At 48.8% G+C, this 16,608-nt stretch overlaps 1 protein-coding gene across 5 annotated transcripts in view; it reads left to right on the top strand.

Annotated features, from left to right (window-relative positions):
* ARHGEF3 (Rho guanine nucleotide exchange factor 3) overlaps window positions 1-16,608 on the top strand; it is a 296,634-nt gene that overhangs the window by 39,302 nt on the left and 240,724 nt on the right. Inside the window, exon 1 of one of the 5 annotated variants that reach the window (XM_079794771.1) lies at window positions 11,988-12,031. The exons of the other annotated variants lie outside the window; for them this stretch is intronic. The gene's annotated coding sequence lies outside the window, so the exon portion shown is untranslated. Of the gene's footprint in view, window positions 1-11,987; window positions 12,032-16,608 lie in introns of those variants that run through there. 5 annotated transcript variants of the gene reach the window in all.

Genomic DNA, 16,608 nt, shown 5'->3' with positions numbered 1-16,608 from the left:
TGGCAGCCTCACTCACATTCATCCAAAACACTTCTCTGGAAAAGATGCTCAGGTTGAGCATCTTTGTTATGGGGATAAAATCTACATTATTAGGATAAATACACCCACTGGCCTGTGGAGGGAGAGGAAGTTCTTTACTTACCCCCAATAGACCTGATCAGCATCCTACTCTAAAGCGTTTAACTTTAGATCTAGTTCTAAAGGCAGGCAGGGTGCAATTTCAAATGTCTTCCTGAGCACCCCCTCTCATGTTTCAGAGGCTCTCGAGCTAGGAGAGTTGTAGGCTCATTGTATCATTTCTTGCGTCTTCATCATTACAGCTTTAAGCAGTCAGGCCTCGAGTGAGGAAATGATGGTTCGAGTCCAGACAGAGATAAGCCTTGGTCTCAGGTCTCTGGGGTCTGGCCCTGGCTCTTTGGACAACATCACAGCTACCTCTCATGTGATTATCAGGAGACCAATCAGCTCTTTTTCCCAAACTAGAGCTTATTAGCAAGAAGGTGCCTTGAAAGAAAATAGCCCATTTGATCAACCAATTGATTATTCATTCAGTGGGCGTGTATTGAATACCCTGCACCAGAGACAAAAAGGTGGGTAAGCTGTGAATTCTTAGTGAATTCAGAGTCTTGGGGGTGGAGGAGGCAGTTGCATATACTATGAGCAATGGTTAAATGAAAACCTTCAATTCTTGATTGGTTAACAGGGACAGTAGTATCTCCTGCAGTGGGTTGCTGGGGCATGTCCTGAGTTAATCATAGGAAAGCACCTGGCATATAATAAGCACCTAATAAAGGCAGCTGTTTTCATTTTTGTTTATTTTTATTTCTGCATAGAAAGAAGAACCTAAGATTTTTCTATCAGGAGATTGATAGGGCCAGACTTGTGTGTTAGAATGGTAACGAGGTGACTCAGTTTCTCATCCTCTGCGTATGTATCTTCTTAGTGGCTACCTCCCCTACTGCACTGAATTCCAGGGGACCAGGTTTTGCCTGTTTCGTTCCCTCTGCTTCAGTGATGTGTCTAGGACAGAAAGGCAAACTAAGCAAAGACACAGCCGTTGGGTTTTTTTTTTTAATGGTTTCCTTTTTTTTTTTCCTTCTTTCCATTAGGAACTTTAAAATATTATTGTAGCCAAAACCTGGCTGTGTTACCTTGGGGGGTGTCTCTTTACTTTCTCTCTCAGATCCCTCATTGGCTTAAAAGGAAGGAGGTGGTTGATGGATGATTTTCCTTTCAATCCTAAAATTTTAAGTATATTATTTAAAGCAACTGTAACTCTAATGAGGTTAGATAGGATCTGTGTGTCTTCTCATTGATTCCTCAGGGCAGTGCCAGAGATATAGAAGTCACTCACTAAACATTTAGGCTCCTCAGTACATTCTTTGGTATAACCTTATCATTAAATTATTGTTGAAGGAATTTAATGAGTGCACATGATCTTATTTGAGACACATGAAGACCCCATGAGGAAAGTAATATTTTACAGATGAGAAACTGAGATTTTGAAAGGCGAAGGGCTAGGCGGTCGTCTTGTAGCAAGGAATGAAGCACCTAGACCCAGACTCAGTATCCTGAGCCCTGTGTTCTGCATTGTTGTGTTTTTTGTTTGTTTGTTTGTTTGTTTTTTACTTAACCAAGTCTTTATTCGTCCTTGTACTTGCCAGAGGCATCAGTTAGACAGCGTCTTGTAGGATCTGCCATGAGCCACTGAAAAAGACCTTCAGTGAGTGCGCTAATCCTCTACACAGCACATTGTAATAATATCTGCTAGTTCTGGGCATGCAACTCTTTTTATACACATTGGTCCAAACACCACAGCAACCGAGCAGAATACACATGGTTTGCCTCCATTCTGCAGTTGAGAAAACAGTGTTAAGTACCTGCCCAATATCACAGGTACCGAGTGTCTGACACTCTCACCACCCCCTGCTTCCAGGTCTCCCCGTCTGCAGTCCCCAGTGCGGTCTGTGCAGCAGCAGGTGTCGGGGCTGATACCGCCCTTCTCTTGAGAGACCCCTCGTACACACTGACCTAGAGGCTCTGTTGGGTCCTGTGAGAAAGGCCACACTTGACTGAGCTTAAGCCAGCAGTGCCCAGACAGTTGGCCACAGGCCCCATTCTTTCCCTGCAGTGCCTACTGATGTTGGGAGGAAACCAGGGCTCTAAGGAGCAGACTGTGGGGAAAGCGGATGGACTCTCCAAGAAATCACCTTGGACAGGCGACGGGCTTTGTCCCAGGTCACGGGGCTGGTGAGCGGAGTGTGAAGGCCACAGCCTGGGGTCAGGGGAGGTTGCGCGCTCCCTCTGTTGGCTCTCCAGCTTCTCAAGGTCAGCAGCTGTCTCCTGGAGGGTGGAGGAGGTGGCGCAGGCGCACACAGCCCTTTGGGCAGCGAACAGAGAGCTAATAAAACCAGTGACCAAAACAGCTCTGGCCGAAGGCCGAGATGGGAGCTGATAAGCACTCAGGACAGGCAGGGGAACAAACCGGTTGGTCTGCAGGTGGTACAGAGCAGCCTACCCGGAGCATGAACATGGCACAGGGCTCTGGGGCAAGTCTCCATTTTGGATGCAGGCCTTCACATTGCCATCTAGAAGTCACTGTTTTTTAGCTGGTTCACTCCACCAAGGCCGCACACAGGCTGGGAGCCTGCCTGGGCCAGAGATGGGTGTCACTGCCCCAGACAAGGCCCCGCCTCGCAGGGAGTAAAGTCTACAGAGCCTGCACAAAGGCAGTGCTCAAAACACACTGGAAGAAACGAGCAAGCCAGAGAAGATTTTTTTCATAAAAGAGACAAGCATTTGTGCAATCTGAGAGTGAGGGCCCTGCCTTCTCTGAGCATTTCCCTCAAGCGTGTAAGGCTGCTGAGCAATGATGGGATGCTGACTGACTGACTGACCGACCTACTGAATGCATGCACGAATGAATGAATGAACAAACGAGCAAACTTAAACCTTCCCGTTCCTCCAGTGGGGCCTGGGTCCTCACCATTTCCCACAAGTTCGTTCATAGGAAGGGTTTACACAAAGGGCAAACCCTTCCCTTAAAATTCTCTTTGAACATCAGAGATGTGCTTGCTGAACTCCTTTGCTGCCCAGCTGAGGAAACTGAGGCACAGAGAAGTGATGAGACCCGTCCACAGTCACTTGATGGCAGCAGAAAACCGCACTCCCCTGGGGCTTAATTTTCTAGAAATCCTGTGTCCTTCTGAGTCAGCATTTAGAAGTAGAAGTGGCAAGTAATGGTTGCTGAGTCAATAAATGCTGTGGGAATAAGTCTCCTCACAATAAAGTCACTTGGTTAAAAGAGAAAACGTCCATAAATCACAGGAGTGCAACTGTGCCTGCAGGGGGACGTGCGGCCTGTGGGCAGGGCTTTGGGGAGCCCCTCTCCTTGGGGAAAGGGGGGTTGGCCCCAGGCGGGCTGAGGTCCTTCTTACTGGCAGGCTTTGTCACATCATTTCACCTCTGGGATGCAGGCCCACTCCTTGTCCTCATCTGCCCCCTCCACTTGTCAGTTCAAAACCATGAGTGAGCACCTACTGTGTGTCGGACACCACCCCCCTGCTTCTCATCTGATGGGGACTCTCATCTTCCCTTCTCCCTGTAGACGGGAGCAGAGTCCCTCTGTAGAATGGGGGGCAGCTGCTGTGGCTGCCCCAGGGGTGAGGCTGGGCTTCGGCCAAGATAAGCCATTGAGGTGCCGGGGGTGGGCATTCTAGTCTCATTGGGAGCCCATCAGCGTGTTCCCAATTCCAGGCGGTCTCCTCCTCACGGGGTGGCCCTAGTGACAGGGAACTGTAGGAGGTCGGAGGGGAGGTGGGGAGACCCTGGCTCGGTTGTCGGAGTTCCTGAGTCTCAGCCTGCCATCGGTGAAGGAGGAGAACCGTGGTACTGACTAGTCGGTTGTGAAAGTTGACGCGAAGGTTCAGTGTGGTAAGAAATGCTTAGCTAGTGGTCACTGGGCACCTGGCCGACAGCACATGGCGTTAGTCTGTTATGAGCCTGTACATCATTCTCCCACCAACCACAGAGCCAAGAGGAGCTGTCAGAACGCATGCCCTTTACTTTCCAGTGACAATCCCTGAGGCGTGGTGCTCACTTTGAAAAAATCATCCAGCAATTATTTGAGTAGCTGCCATGTGCTCAGCACTCTTTCAGGCTCCCTGAGGATACAGTCGGACGTGGACGTCAGACATGGACCATGCTTACAGTCTAGAAGGTCGATGCATTTATGCAATGGGAGACAAGCAGGGCTTAACAAGGGCCTAGCAGGGTCTGGCACACAGCGTGTACCTGGGGAATGTTTAAAAACACACAAACGGGAGGGACTCAGAAGGGCACAGCGCTCTGAGGTGGCGCCAGGAAACACAGCTCATGGGACACAGCAGGTGGGAAGAGTGTCTGAGGGCTTGGCCTCTGGCCCCACTCATTGGGAGTGGAGCTCACCCAGCCCTTCCCTGTGGACGGATGATGGCGGGTGAAAGGCAGCATCTGTCCGATGCTGAGCTCTGCTGGGTGGAGAGCGTGTGCACACGTCAGTCTCCCTCCTGGGAATCTGATGAAAATTCATGCCAAGCAAGAGCATAGCACTTCGCCTGGAGGTCCATCAACCTTTTCAACATGAGGGCCAAGAATCAGGCTTGGAGGGCCGCATAGGATGGGGTGGGGGCATTGAACCCCGATGGTTGATGCGTTCAGTGGGCCCACAGATGTGCACAGTTGGCAGGATGCATTTAGGAAGCACTGGTTTCGTCTGGGCTGTTCTGCTAGCGTGTAGCTGGGAAGAGTCTTTTTTTTAAAAAAAAATATTTTTATTGATTTCAGAGAGGAAGGGACAGGGATAGAAACATCTTTGATGAGAGAGAATCATTGATTGGCTTCCTCCTGCACGCCCCCTACTGGGGAACCCGGGCATGTACCCTTGATCGGAATCGAACCTGGGACCTCCAGTCCGCAGGCTGATGCTCCCTGGGAGTGTCTTGAGACTTTGTTCTTTAGGTGGGAGAAGAGGGTGGGAACTCGGTTTAGCTTTCCCAGGGGTCACAGCTGGGACTTGGTCCCGCCTGTGTGCACTGTTGTATGTGTGGGTACAGTCTGAGCAGGAGCCAGTGTCTTCTTTAGGGGTGGGTGCTGATGGAGGGCCTGCTGTAGGTCAGGCACTGTGCTGGGCTCCGGGATAGACTTGTGACTAGGTCAGGCCTATTAATCTAACAGCATTCCTGCCCTGGACGAAACAGGAAGCAGAATCAACATGAAAGGAGCCCTGAATGGGAAGGATGGAGGCCTGAAGTCAAGTCTCGGTTTGGGGGTAGGATTAAGGGAAGGGCGAGGGTAAATTGGCTAGTGTGGGGGACAGAAGCTTAAATTTGTAGCGTTTGCCTGTTTCTGTGATGTAAATGCTCCCGCCATGGTTAGCTTCAACCTACTAAGCAAAGTCACTGAGGGGTGCCCCCTCGCCTCTCCCAGTGTGACCGGCCTCAGCACGGCACTGCGTGAGCCCCTCCTCCAGCCCCTCCTCCGAGGGCCATGTCCTGATCGCCGAAGAGAGTGGGTGGGACTGGACAAGGAGAAATTCCTTGGCCAGCTGCCGAGCTATTATGTAAATGTAAAGTGGTGACGATTTCTCATAGCTTTGTAGTTTCATGACTAACACTGTCTCCCAACTATTCTACTCGGGATCCATGGCCAAGAGCAGGGTGTGATAAACAGGATGATCTGTTTAAAAACCTTTTTTTTTTAAAAAAAAACTGCTTTAAGAAAATGTAAATCTTTTCTGTATTTCAAAAAGGAATAACAAATTACTTGTAGAAACCTAAGAAATTACAAGCAATTGAAAGAAGAAAATAGAGATTTATTTTGTCCTTTGAATAGAATCATTGGATGGGATTTTTTTTTTTATTGGATAAATTTGACAGGTAATATTGTGTAAATTTAAGGTGTACAGCATGTTGCTTTGGTACATTTATATGTTGTAATATGCTTGCTGTTGTAATAACATTTAGCACATTACCTACTTACAGCACAGCATTATTGTCTGTATCCAGTGTACTGTACGTTGGGTTTCCATGGCTTATTTAGGCTGTGATCTTATTGCGCCCTTAGACCCACCCTCCCGTTTTGCAGTGGGGGGACTGCCCGAGGGGTGATGTGCCTGGAGGGCACACAGTGAGTTGGTGGCAGGGGTGGAGTTAGAACCTTGAATGATGTTAATTAGGCGGCGGCAATGGCCAGTTGTGTTTTGCCAGGCTGTCCTCATGCTAGGACTAAGGTGTTTTTTCCCATTTGTAATTTCAAACACATGAGAAAAGTTTTCACCATTTCCTGACTTTCCCCCTTGCTTGTTTACTGTCCCCGAATCCCCAAGTCACCGTAGTCCTCATTTCTTTGGTGTACCCATCATACTCTTAGGATTTTTCCGTAGCAACTCATTTTCCCAATCCCCACTCCCCCCCATGTAGCTACTGTGTTAGTTTTGGTGGTGGTGGTGTTTTGCCAGTTTTTCGTTTTCAATGTTATTCTAATTGTTCCAGTCTCACCTGTCAGTCATTTCTTGTTACATTATCTTCATATGCATTGAAAGGGCTGTGTAATATCTCATTCACTTAACAGTGTTGAGTGACTACTGTGTGCCCTACACTAAGGCTGAGTGAGCAGGAGCCTAAGGCTGCCCCCGCCTGCACAGAGTGCTGGTGACTGGGGAAGTCAGCTGCCAACTCATCATCACATGGACGGGATATTCTGTGAGGTTACAGTGACGGAGTGTGGGCGAGTTTTAATAACCTGTTCTCTATTTCCCAAAGCAAATTAAAGGGAGGTTTCGCCTCTTGAATGAGATTTGGGGATGCTTCCCTGGCGTGCAGAGGGCACACTTTTTCTCTTGTGGGAAGTAAAAAAAAAAAAAAAAGTATCATAAAGCTATTCATATTGTAGAGACGGTTGTGCTTGTGGAAGAGGTATATATTTAAGTTCTGAAATGATCAGAACTCTAATCACTTGTTAAACATTTAACAGTCCTTTCTTTGTGTTCTTCACCTGTTGATTATGTGTTATGAAAGGAACTGGGTTTTACGTTGTATTTTTGTACCCAGCTGTATATTTGGAAAATTTGCAAACCTACAGAAGATTAACAGAATAGTATGTCCTTCACCTAGGTTTTGTCTGAACGTTTGCCTCCTGTGATCTGTGTGTGTGTGTTTGCACATGTGTGTGCGTGTGTGCGCACACATGTACACCATTTCCTCTCTGAACCATTAGGAAACATGTTGCAGACATCCTGATGCTTTACCCCTAAATATTTTGGCCTATAACTCCTAAAAGTTAACGGTATTCTCCTACATAATCACCTACTATTATCCACCTCTGTAAATAAACAATAATTTTAGAGTATCTGCTAATATCCAGTCCATATTCCACTTTCCTCAGTTGTGGCAAAACTTTTACAGCTCTTTTTCCTTCTCCCTCAGCCCCAGGGGCCACTGAAGCATTTTAAGTAGGGAAACAACACGATCAAATTGGCTTTTGGAGGAAAGACCTCTGGCTAGAGTAGGAAAAAAGATTTGAAGGGAGACCAAACTTGGAGAGGGACCTACTGGGCTTGCCCGGGTGACAGGGGAGTGAAGAGTTTCAGGAGATGGGTCCCCAGTCAGCAGAGATGGTTGAGCCACGGCAAGATAAGCACCTGGTTGGTGGGTCTGGGTTTGTTTAGAGCTGTGCTGGGCATTTCAAGCGTTCCACCAAAATTCACGCAGACAGCGAAGAGGGCCTGTGACTGAGTGCAAGAGGGAGTGTGTTTTAGAATAATCACTTATGTTCGCTGGATCACCATCATATTTCATGGTGTTTTTATTTTGTATATAAGGCAGCTATTGACTTATAACCTCTTTTTATTAATGTTGGTTAATATTATGAAGTTGTCCTGCTGGTTCTAATAGTTTTTCAGATCTTATTTTGTTTTTTATGGGGAGGAATTTTTCCAGGCATATAATCACATCATCTGCAAGTTAATAAAATTTCACTTCCTCTTTCTTTCCAGTTGGTAGAAAAAAAAATTTACATTTGTCTAATTGGATGGCAGGTGCTTCCTGAATAATGTTAAACAATTTGATATCGAGGGTCATTTAAAAATATGTTTTTATTGATTTTTAGAGTGAGAGGAAGGGAGAGAGAGAGAGAAACATCTATGATGAGAGGGAATCATGGATTGGCTGCCTCCTGCATGCCCCCTACTGGGGATCGAGCCCACAACCCGGGCATGTGCCCTGACTGGGAATCAAACTGTGACCTCCTGGTTCATAGATTGAAGCTCAACCACTGATCCCCACCAGCCGGGCACCGAGGGTCGTTCTTAACATACATCGACTTCAGTGGGAGCCCTGACCTCTCCTTGAGATGTGATGCAGCTTTCGGCTGGAGCGATAGCTTCCTGAAGGAAGTTTCCCTCTCTTCCTGTTTTGTTAAGATATATTTATCTTAAGTCAGGAATAAGGGTTGAAATTTAACAAGATTGGCATCTAAGGAGCAATATATCTTTTTCTTTTGACTGTTAATGAGATGAATTATAGTGATAGATTTCCTAGTATTGACTGATCCTTGCCTTCCTGGAGTGAATCACATTTGGTTGTGACATAATTTTTTTTTTTAGTAAAAAAGTATTTTAAGCTACTTGCCATCATTTAAATTAATGCTCCATAAAGGTGCTGTTGGTTTACTCTGTGGCTTACAGTAAATGCTGACAGGGTGGCTTTACTTCAGTGTGAGAAGTCTGAGCGAGAGTCACTCACCCATTAGGTCAGCGCACCATTACCGAATGCTTGGTACGGTATGCATGGCCTCCAGTGCCCCTGGTAACTCAGAGACCTGGGATTCCATTAGTCAGGATATGTTGCTCTTGCAAGTGACAGAAACACAATCGGCATTGGGATTAAGCAGCAAAGGGAATGTAATGGCTCATTTAAATGGAAGTCCCAACCACAGGCAGCTTCAGGCACGGCTGGACCTGGGGGCTCAGTGGTATTAGGCCTGGGGCTCGCTCTTTCCTTATTTGGCTCTGCTTTCTTCTGTGTTGGCTGTATTCCCAGGAAGCCTTTCTCCATGTGATACCTCCCAGAAGCTCTAGGCTGACATCCTCCCACAGCTGTGCAGTGAGAGTTTATCATTCACACTTGTTCCAAATGCACTCATCTTCAGCCTGGGCCACATGCTCTCTCCTGGGGCTTGAGGGTGGGGCCATAGGTCAGCCTCATCTGGACTGAGAGGGAGGCGGGGTGGTCCCCCAATGGGAAGGCCAGGAAGTATTATTACTGACAGGGAACCAGATGCTGGATGGAGACACACCCAGTGTTCATGCCACCCGGGCCAGCAATGCCCTTTCTTCTGTGGTTTCACTGTCCTTTTTCACAAGTGGGAGGGGCGGCTGCCAGGGGCTGTGATCCTGACCCAGCTGAGGGCCCCGCAAGCCAGTCGCAGAATCAGGATTCGAAGGCCCTACCTGAAGTTCCAGGCCCTCATTTGCTCCACTGAATTGTACACAGAAGCAGGAGTGGGGAGTGACAGCATCGGTTGTTCATGAAGGATTCTGGCCTCACCCTCACCCCGACCCCGTAGCCAACATAATAATTCATCTTGGTGGTTTTGTATTGTCCCCTCTTCATAATGAACTTAGACGGTAGACACTTGTAAAGGGATGTCTGATGGGACATGAGGTACTTTACGTGGAGCATTTATGGTAACAAAGTTTTAATTGGGCAAAATCTTGCCTGGCCTGATTTATCATCTCTTCAAATATATTTTTCTTCTTCTAACCTTTAGTAAGTTGTAAGTATAGATGGCGTGTGTACGCCAACCTCAGGGTAAAGCTCGGTGAGTTTTTCCATGTTTGTAGCCCTCAGATCCAGGTACCCCACTGCAGCTTCTCCCTTCGCTCGCCTTCCCCTGCGCTCCCCACCTCCTTCTGGAAGAACTGACTTCCTCCCCTGCTGGGCCTTAGGCTGCACCTGAGAGCTCTCCTGGGCGTGGAGACCTAGGCCAGGGACAGGGAAACCTGCTCCTGACGACTTGTGCTGGGAAGGGGGGGTGGGGAAGCTGCCATCCACGAGGGGCGTCAGCTGCCCGTGGAGCGGTTCTTGCTCCAGACCCAGTGAGTGCCCACCCAGTGCACGTCATCTAATCGGGGTGCCAGCGGGCTCCCTGTTCTCTTGCTCTTTTCTCACAAATGAGGAAACCAAGGCCCAGGAAGAGGAGGGATTTGCTGAAGGTCATGGGCTGATGGATACGAGCTGGAGGCAGGTGGATGGCCGGTGGCTACCAGCCACCCACCGCCGCTGCCGGCTCCGCCGTCCCACTCAGTGGTCCTTGGCCTGAATCGTTGCCCTTGGTCCTCACCACTCCTCATTTCATCCTACTCTTGATTTTTCCCTCTGGGAATTCTGTGAGAAATGGTAGAGAGTAGGAAGGACGTAGATGTTGGAATCAGATAGTCTTGGGTTCAAATTCCTGCTCTGTGTTATGACCTTGGGCAAGGATGTTAACCTGCCTGAACCTCAGTGTCTTTATCTGTAAATAGGATAATATTAAGACCAACCTCATAAGGTGGTTGTGAGGGTTGAATGAGATGATATGTATTACATGCTCAGCACACAATCTGGAACATGCTATTTTTATATTTGTAAAGCCAGGTTATAGCATTTCTTGGGGGGAGGATGTGAGGGGACATAAAAGTAAGATGACAGCCCTGGCTGGTTTGGTTCAGTGGATAGAGCGTCGGCCTGGGGACTGAAGGTTCCGGATTTGATTCCGGTCAAGGGCACATGCCGGGGTTGTGGGCTCGATCCCCAGTAGGAGGCAGCTGATCAATGATTCTCTCTCATCATTGATGTTTCTATCTCTCTCTCTCTCTGTCCCTTGCTCTCTGAAATCAATAAAAATATATTTAAAAAGTAAAAGTAAAAGTAAGTTGACAAATAACACAATCTCTCCGAAACGTGATCACTTTAACACAACTCTAATTTTACCATCCTCACGTAGTTTAGTAATTAATGAAGGCATCGTGTGTAAGAACCCAGGCTCTGGAAATGTGCTGCCTCGGTTCAAATCCTGACTGTACCATACCACTGTGTAACCTCGGACAAATTACTTCATTTCTCTGTGCTGTAGGTTCCTTGAGTATAAAAAAAAAGGCTTATAAAAGGACCTATCTTATAGGGTGGTTCTGAGGATTAAATGAGATAACGCATATAACGCAATTTCTTAGCCCAGTGCTAGTTGTTGTGCAATAAAGGTGATAATTATTATTATCTGATAATTGCATTACTAATAATGGGGCTTATAATTATTATTTCTCTTTGCCCTTTAAGTGTCCTGATGGACGTTGGCCTTGGTTTTCAGTCTGTAAACCCTCTGCACCGGCGCTTCTCTGTGAGTTCTCTCCATGCCCGTTGGTCCTGACCGTTGGTAGTAACGGAATTCGGGGGAGAAGCCTGAATCCGGGGCAGCAGCACCCTCCAGGCGTTGCAGAAAGCGGTCGGCTCTCGGAGAAGCATGAATGGGCCACTCTCCTGGGTCGCGCGTTTTGTCCAGTGGGGACAATGTGTGGCTTTCATGGATGACTCATCCCTGGGCAGCAGTGGCCACACATGGGAAAAGCAGAATGGAGTGCAGTCCCATGTGTGCCCAGAGGGAGTTGGTGGTTGCACCATGGGAGCGGGTGGGGGTGGGCAGGGTTTATTTCTCCCGGGACCAAAGCGTCAACTCAACTAGCGCTGGGTCAAGTTGAGCAACTGAAAGGATGTGAGAAAATAAAAGGTGCTATCTTGGTGACTCGGCCTTTTTATTTGGAAAAAAAACGCTCCTTTCAGCTCTGAATGAGCCCCTTGAGCTGCGGGGAGCAGTGCCCGTTAGCCCACATTTATTAGAAACTGGGTTAGTGGACTTTCTCTTTCTTTCAGACGTGTCCCGCGTGTTGGAGCCTGTCCAGCGGTTGGTACAGTAACGGCCATTGACCCAGCCTGGCTGTCTGGAGGCTGGAGTCAGCTGGGTGAGCATGCAGCCCTCTCCTCCAGCTTCGCCGGCTCTCTCCTAACTGAATTTGCCCGCTCCTCGGGGAATGCTGACTTCCCCCGAGATTTTCCTAAGGATCCATCTACTTGGTTTATCTTTGCCTACCTCAGCTGTTTGGGAAACATCAACACATCCTCACTGGTAGATTTTAATTTTCCTCTTCGGTAGAAGTTTTTCCTCTCCTGGGGGAAATGATGCAGATTTCCTTTTGTCTGGTGACTTCCTCCTGGAGTGTGTGTGTGTGTGTGTGTGTGTGTGTGTGTGTGTGTGAGAGAGAGAGAGAGAGAGAGAGAGAGAGAGAGAGAGAGAGAGAGAGAGAGAGAGAAAGAGAGAGAGACTGCGCTTCCCTCTCAGGCCTCATGGTGCCTTCCTTCTTTTGGGAGCTGGGACCCGGCAGACAGTGATACAGTGACTCCCTTGTCTGCTAGGTTCCCACCAGCTGATGAGCAAGGTCATTTTCAAACTCCTGACACCTGCTTATCAAAACCGCCAGCTGCGGGCCACTAAGACTGCCCCTCCCCCACAGGGGAGATGAGAATAGACCAGGGAGGGACCGCGAGCCCGAGCGCTGAGGACACGATCCAGCAGCGTTAAGGCGTGGGTGGGCATTTGATTGGACAACTGGGCTGCGCAGGCTCCCGATGGTTGCGCATGCCCCACCGTAACAGTTGTGCTGCGCTTGGGAGCGGCCTTTTCAATAGACAGGAAAACGCTTGCATGTACACTATGTAATGTGACCCCCTTTTTTGTTCCTGGGAGCAACATGGCTTTTTTGAAAGCAGTTTTAGTCATCCACCTGCCTCCTCGTTTGAAAGTGCTGTGATTAATTACATGATATATGCGTCATATGTATGTATCATGGAATGCATTAAATTGGGTGGTGGGGTTTCAGCGGAGGTAGCGGATGGCTGAAGAACAGTGTGTGAGCAGGTGTGCTCCTCTTTCCTTTCTGTGAGTGGGGGTGTCATCGGGGACCTCCCTGGAATGGTGTGCTCTGTGAGCTGCCTGGGGGATCCTGAGGAGGGACTCGGACAGGTCCCCTTCTTGTGTCCGGAGGTGCATCTTGAAGGGCAGCTGCCTCAGTCTGTGAGAGTTGGCCCCCTGGGGCCTGGAGATCAAAGGGCTCATCATACCTGGAGCTGTGTGGGGGTTTGTGGAACAATCCTTGCTTGTCACTGAACATGCTGTGGTCTTGACGATGGAACAAGGGTGATGAAATATCTGGGTTTCTTGTAGAGGCAGGCACACTTTCGAGGAATCTAACATATAATTTTAGGGGAGCTTCAAGAAAAATAATTTAAAAATATCATTTTCCGAATTTTATAAAAACACAAGACCGTATGGACACCTTTCTAAAGAGGGCTTGAGCTTCATTAGGCCCCAGTATAACCATTTGGGGCTGTAGCAAACCAGCAGAGATGCACTGAGGAGAAATTCGGAGGCGGGGAAGTAAGAGGCGCGTCTCTAGGCCAGATTAGAAAGGGGGTGTAGTGTTCCCGTGTAGTTGTAGCAAATACCAGGCATAGACATTTATGAACATGAATGGGCGTGGCTGTGTTTCAATAAAACTTTATATAAACAGGCAGAGGGCTGGATTTGGCCCTCAGGTTTGCCAACCTCTGGAGTAGACAATGAACAATTTCAGGTTGTTTAGCAGATTTTTGCTAAAAAGTTTGTATGTTTAAAAAGTTAAAAACAAATATTAATGGGGGAGCAGGGGGTCCTAATATATGATGACAGAAGATTTGACTTTGGGTGGTGGGCACATGGTGCAATCTACAGATCTTGTAGCATAGAAACCCACACCTGAAACCTATATGATCATGTGATCATCTTGACCAAAGTCACCCCAATAAATTTAATTTAAAAAAATGACAAATTTTTACTTTTATAAGTTTAATTTTTATTACACTATTAACTATTAATTTTGTTAGGATACATTAATTTAATAAGTAGTATGATTATTAATTTACTAGAGGCCCGGTGCACGAAATTCGTGCACGGGGGTGGGGTCTCCCTCAGCCCAGCCTGCACCCTCTCCAATCTGGGACATCCCTCTCACAATCCAGGACTGCTGGCTCCCAACTGCTCGCGTGCCTGCCTTCCTGATTCCCCCTAACCACTTCTGCCTGCCAGCCTGATCACCCCCTACCCACTCCCCTGCCAGCCTGATTGCCCCTAACTGCCCTCCCCTACAGGCCTGGTTCCCCCCCACCCAACTGCCCTCCCCTGCAGGCCTGGTCCCCTCCAACTGCTCTCTCCTGCAGGCCTGGGTTCCCCCCCCCCCCAACTGCCCTTCCATGCAGGCCTGGTCGCCCTCCACTTCCCTCCTCTGCCAGCCTGGTCACCCCTAAATGCCTCCCCTGCAGGGTTGATCGCCCCCAACTGCCCTCCCTTGCAGGCCTGGTCCTTCCCAACTGCCCTCCCCTGCTGGCCTGAACACCCACAACTGCCCTCCCCTGCTGGCCATCTTGTGGTGGCCATCTTGTGTCCACGTGGGATCAGCCATCTTTGACGACAAGGGGGCAGCCATCTTGTGTGTTCGAGTGATGGTCAGTTTGCATATTACTCTTTTATTAGATAGGATTAACTATAAAAAAAACTTCGAGAAGTTGAGAAAAATTTAAAGAGAAAATTAAAAAATTACCTGTAATGCTACCATCAGGAAATGCTGTTAGTCAGGGACTACTGCGGGACGTTTCCTCCTTGCTTTGGTCTGCCCATGCATGCACATGGGGTATTTTAATTAAGTATACTGTCCATGCAGCTTGGTTTCTGGCTTTCTCCTAGAATACAGGATGCAGGTGATGTTGGTGGGGGTGTAGTTTGGGAGGAGGGTGCTGTCATGGTGAGACTGTGGACAGAGGCGTCCAAGGCCTTGGGCCAGTCCCTTTAGTTCACTGAAAAATAGAGATAATCATCCTGCCCACCTTCCACGGTGGTTGTGAGGATTAACTGGGGTAATCCATGGAGGGGGCCTGGTTCCGGTCAGGCACAGAGTAAGGCTCGATGCATATCAGACATTGTTATTGTTATTATTATTATTATTGGGGTTGTGTTGTAGGAATGGGAGCAGTTCCTGGGTTTGAGGCAGGTCATGGAGCTGATGCCCTGCCCTGAGACCACAGTCCATGCTCAGCCCCACCCATCCCGGCACAGCTTAATGGGGAGCAGCCAAGTCCCAGGCCCCGCGGGCTCCCACGGGCTCTCCACGAGGGAGTTCATGTCCTCAGTGGGTGCCGTGCAGGACCCAGGCTGTGTTGGCTACTCTGAAGCATCGCCACCCTCCCCGCCACCCCAGACCCTGCCGCTGCTTTCTCCTCCGTGAGGTCAGAGGCTCTGTGAGCACGAGGAGAGGGGAGTGATGGGGGAGCAAGACCTGCAATGGACAAAGCACTTCCAGAACCAGGTCTCACAAAGGAGGTTAACCTGCTCCCCAGCATAGTCAGGGGTCGAGTGATTATCTCCTTGAACAGGCGAGGAGAACAAAGTCCAAGGTCCCACGCAGGTAAATGACCGTAAGGACACCTTCCGTTCTGATGTCAAGTCCACACCTGCTGCCTTCGCTTTGGTTCAGACCCGGGGTCTCAGCCTCGGCACCACTGACATTTTGGGCAGGAGAGTTCCATGCTGTGGTGCTGTCCTGGGCGTGGTGGGGCGTTTTGTAGCATCTCTCGTCTGTGCTCACTAGATGTCAGTAGCAATCACTCCCCCCAAGTTGTGACAACCCAAAATGTCTCCACACATTGCCAGATGCCCTCTGAGGGGAAAGAGGAGGCGTATTTACTCCTGTGGGTAGGTGGGATTGAGAGCCACTCACTACCGGACTCGAATTGCTGTCATCAGTGTGTTTAAATGGAAATCTGCAGGGAGTTCCCAGTCGGGGCAGAAAAGGTGAGGTTCTTGTTCAGGTGGTTTAACTTTACCTCCTTATGCCTAGAACGTATTTCATTTCCATCCACTGTGATTGTGTTACTTCACTAGGCAGCAGGCCTCCCGCTGTATGAAATGTGGCACACGGGTCCCCGTTTCACCTTTTCGTCTCCACCTCCACGTGGCCACCTTGCACGCAGCCGTGTATCCACGCACCTGTGACCAGGAGGGAGTGCAAACCTTTTCCCCGGGACTAAAGCCTGCTCTGAAATTTCCTTTTGGTCTCCTTCCTGGAGCTCCCGTGTCACCTGTTAGCACCTCCTCCTCTGCTGACTTTCTTCTTCATAGTTTGCTGCTGCTAATCTCTCCGTCCTAAGTGGAAGGGATTGTGTCTAAGTTAAGAGTGAGAGACAGTGAGCGAGGGCACATCTTATGAAGTGAAGGATATTTTGTAAAACAGCCCGTCTCTGTTCTTCAAGAGAACGCTCTCCGTTATCCAGGACTCTCACAAACGTTCGGGGCCCTTTGTTTCTGATGATTCGGATTCTTAGGAGTCAGGGCTCTGAGGGGGCAGACACCTGACTGTGCAGCGGGCAGGAGGGAGGGGGGCAGTTTCCACACTTAAAGCTAGTGAGTGAGATACAGATTGCAAATGGTCAAGATTCGTCTAAACAGCCTTCG

This window comes from Cnephaeus nilssonii (assembly GCF_951640355.1).
Source record: "Cnephaeus nilssonii genome assembly, chromosome: 17".
NCBI lineage: Eukaryota > Metazoa > Chordata > Mammalia > Chiroptera > Vespertilionidae > Cnephaeus > Cnephaeus nilssonii.
This window is presented reverse-complemented; position numbering and strand designations above follow the sequence as displayed.